Genomic DNA, 3,953 nt, shown 5'->3' on the forward strand with positions numbered 1-3,953 from the left:
GAAATATATGTTTACGATTTGTTAAAAAGAACGAAGTAAATAAGGATTTCAAATGAAAAATAACATGTATATATAAAAAAAACTAAAAATGTATATTGATTTTAAATAATTTCAACTAGTGATAAGCAGGTGAGCCACTGTTCATGTTCTTCAAAAAAATTTGGTTTGGTATAAAGATAAGGTTTGAAACTCTAAACTCAAATTATAAACGTTAGATTTTCTAGTACAGATTTTCTAAAGAAATATTAATAAAACTCTACTTTCTGGATTAACTAAATCAAATGCTCTAATTAAGTAATTATAATAAGGTGTTTCTAAGAAAAGGATAAAAATGGTTTCCCTATACGTGTTATAAGTGAACAAACTAATGTAAAATTTTAAAATTGAACGCAACATGGTTATAAATATGACGGTTCAAACAACAAGAAAGCAAAAACCAGTAAGTAAAACTGAATTCTATGATATATATGTAAAGGAACTATTTAGCCATGCTAATTTTCGATGCATAAGCGATAAGTTGTTTTTCTTATAAATTCGATTTTGAAAAATAAATTTGCATAAAGACTTACAATACACATTTCGTATAGTTCAAGTAAATTGGGGAAACATTGCTCATAGATATGCAAGTTTTTAATTTTAGACAAACAAAAAAACGTGAACGTACAACAAAGGAATAATTATGCTTTGTGAGGGTTATCACAACTTATGATACCAGAATACACCGTTGCGCTTGCTATCTTGATCAGGCTCGATGTACATGCATTCCTTAGCCTCTCTCCACATAGCTTTGAAGATTGGAGTCCTATCGATCTTATAGTAATCACCCAAAACTGGTTTGATCGCGTCCCTAGCTTCTTTTGCATGATAATGTGGAATATATGAGATGAGATGATGCAATACATGAGTGTGCGTAACGTCATGGAATACCTTATTTAGAAATCCAAAATCTCTATCGATTGTCGATAACGCTCCTTTGATCCAGTTCCACTCGGTGGAGTCATAATGCGGCAAGGATATATGGGTGTGGTGCAAATAAGTGATCAAAACGAAGAAAGCATGCACACCTAACACAGGAACGAGATACATGCATGCCACCCAAGTGAATCCTTTCACTGCTACGAGCAACCGAAGAGCATAAAGTACTGCAAGAATACCAAGATCCGAGAGCAAAACCTGAATTCTTTCACGCTCGGTGAAAATGGGACTTAATGGATCAAAGTGGTTGGCAAATCTTTGGTATTTCTTCCCAGAAACATTAGTCAAGAGATACAAAGGAAACCCAAGGGTCAACCTGAATACCAAAGTGAAGACTCGGCCAGGTGGGTTGTTAAGAACTTTAGAATAAATCATGACATTGGATTTACGTTTAGGGATGTAAACTTCATCATTATCAAGTGAGTTTGTGTTGGCATGGTGACTTCGATGGCTGTACTTCCAAGAGAAATAAGGGGTAAAGAGAGCAGAATGGAGGATGAATCCAACGATGTCATCGACCCATTGGTATTCACTAAAGGCGTGGTGACCACATTCGTGACCAATCACCCACAAGCCAGTCAAGATGCTAGCTTGGCAAAACCAGTAAACGGGCCATGATAAGTAAGCTAAAGGAGAAGGGGAATGTAAGTCTTTGCAAGGAAGTAAAAGACGTAGGTAACAATAAGATCGTGAACAACATAGTATGATGAACGGATGAGCGATCGCTCAAAGCAATGGGCCGGGATTACTTTTTTCAGATCACTCAACGAGAATGGCGGGTCAACCGGGACACGTTTGAGGATATCATTCACCTGATCAGATGAATCAGACATCCGGCCACCTGCTCCCATATTTTTGAAATTTGATAGTGAATACAAGAACAAAAGCTCGATCAAGGAAGAAGAAGAAGAAGAAGGGCCTTGAAAGAGAATATGTGTTACTTTGTGTTCTTGTTCTCTATTGTTCCACATGCATGCTTAGTATTTATGGTCACAAGTGGTCAAAGGTGACGGCTCAAATAAAGATTTTAGTCCTGCAAATACTTTCATGATTGGAGGCTATGAAATTTCCTTGTCTTTTCCCTAGCATATCTAGTTAGTTATATGAATAAAATAATTATATTTACTTATGTCAATCAAGTTCTTTTATTCTTACATGCAACAACTTGGTTTCTGTCATTTTGTACATATCAAAGGTGGCAATGGGAGTGGCTTGGATTGGATTTGAATGATGGGTCAGAACGGGTTTTTAAAATAGAAGGTTATGATAGATATGGGTCAAGATGGATAAAACTAACCCTTCTTGACTCAAGTGAAGGTTGGCATACAAAGGGTTTTAAAAACCCCTCAAAAAAATATTCAAAAAAGTATTAAAAAAATAATAATTCAAAATATAAATAAAAAACGCAAAATGTAAAATAACTAAAATGTTTCCCCAATCATCCTCGTTCATAAAAAAAATAAAGAAAAACCGTTTTGAACCGGTTCAGGTTTTTCGGGATTTTTTTTAGGTTTGGTTTTTTTTTTTTTTTTTCATTTCGGTCGGTTCGGTATCTGCTCGGTTTCAATGATTTCGGTTTCGATTTCTCGGTTTTTCGGTTTCAGTGTTGTTTTGTTTTAGTCAGTTTTTTCGGTTTCATTTCGTTTTTTTGTATCGTTTCGATTCATTTGTTTTATTTTGGTCGGCTACGTTTCAGTTTTTTTGTTTCGTTTTGGTTGTATTTCGCTTTTTTTTTGTTTCGTTTTGGTCAGTTTTTCGGTTTCATATCAGGTATTTTGTATCGTTTTGGTTGTTTTTCTATTTCGGTTCAGTTTCGTTTCAGTTTTTTTGTTTCGTTTGGTCGGTTCGGTGTTTTTGATTCGTTTTGGTTCAGTTTTAAAATTGCATTTAGTTTTTTTATGTTTCCTTTTGGTCAGTTTTTCAGTTTCAATTTGGTTTTTTTTTGCTTCGTTTCGGTCGTTTTTCTATTTCGGTTTAGTTTCGTTCAGTTTTTTTTGTTTCGCTTTGGTCGGTTCAGTGTTTTTGTTTCGTTTCGGTTGTTTTTCTATTTCGGTTCAGTTTCGTTCGGTTTTTTTGTTTCGCTTTGGTCGGTTCAGTGTTTTTGTTTTGTTTTGGTCAGGTTTCAGTTGCATTTCGCTTTTTTTTGTTTCTTTTTGGTCGTTTTTCTATTTCGGTTCAGTTTCGCATTGGTTTTTTTGTTTTGTTTCGGTCGATTCGGTGTTTTTGTTTCGTTTCGGTCGTTTTTCTATTTCGGTTCAGTTTCGTTCGGTTTTTTTTTTCGCTTTGGTCGGTTCAGTGTTTTTGTTTCGTTTTGGTCAGGTTTCAGTTGCACTTCGTTTTTTTTGTTTCGTTTTGGTCGTTTTTCTATTTCGGTTCAGTTTCGTTTTGGTTTTTTTGTTTTGTTTCGGTCGATTCGGTGTTTTTGTTCGTTTTGGTCGTCTCGGTGTTTTTGTTTTGTTTTGGTCCGCATTTCAGTTGCATTACTTTTCGGTTTCATATCGGTTTTTTTGTTTCGTTTTGGTCGTTTTTCTATTTCGATTCAGTTTTGTTTCGGTTTGGTTGATTCGGTGTTTTTGTTTAGTTTTGGTTAGCTTTTCGGTTGCATTTCGCTTTTCTTGTTTCGTTTTGGTTAGTTTTTCGGTTTCATTCCCATTTTTTTTTGTTTTGATTTGGTCGTTTATCTATTTCAGTTCAGTTTCCTTTTTGTTTCGTTTTAGTCGGTTCGGGGTTTTTGTTTCGTTTTGATCGTTTTTTGGGTTTCGGATGAGTTTTGTTTCGCACGTGATAGTTTGGGTATTTTGAATTAGATAAATTTTGGATAACTTGGATATTTTGTTTTGACCCATTTTAACCTATAAATGAAACTCACTTGTATATTTCCAACCCATCCTGACCCACTTAAAGAATTTTTATGATCCATTCTAACCCATTTTACTTTTAAAGTTTATCTATCTTGACCCAAAACAATCCATTTGAGT

General features: G+C 34.7%; 1 pseudogene; it reads right to left on the minus strand.

Moving 5' to 3' along the window:
• Nucleotides 1-595: 595 nt before the first annotated feature.
• LOC143604154 (delta(12) fatty acid desaturase DES8.11 pseudogene) lies at nt 596-2,035 on the minus strand (annotated as a pseudogene).
• Nucleotides 2,036-3,953: the final 1,918 nt, after the last annotated feature.

This window comes from Bidens hawaiensis, unplaced genomic scaffold, assembly GCF_021521415.1.
Source record: "Bidens hawaiensis isolate Kalapana, Puna unplaced genomic scaffold, B.hawaiensis_p1.1 tig00064064_1, whole genome shotgun sequence".
Lineage (NCBI taxonomy): Eukaryota > Viridiplantae > Streptophyta > Magnoliopsida > Asterales > Asteraceae > Bidens > Bidens hawaiensis.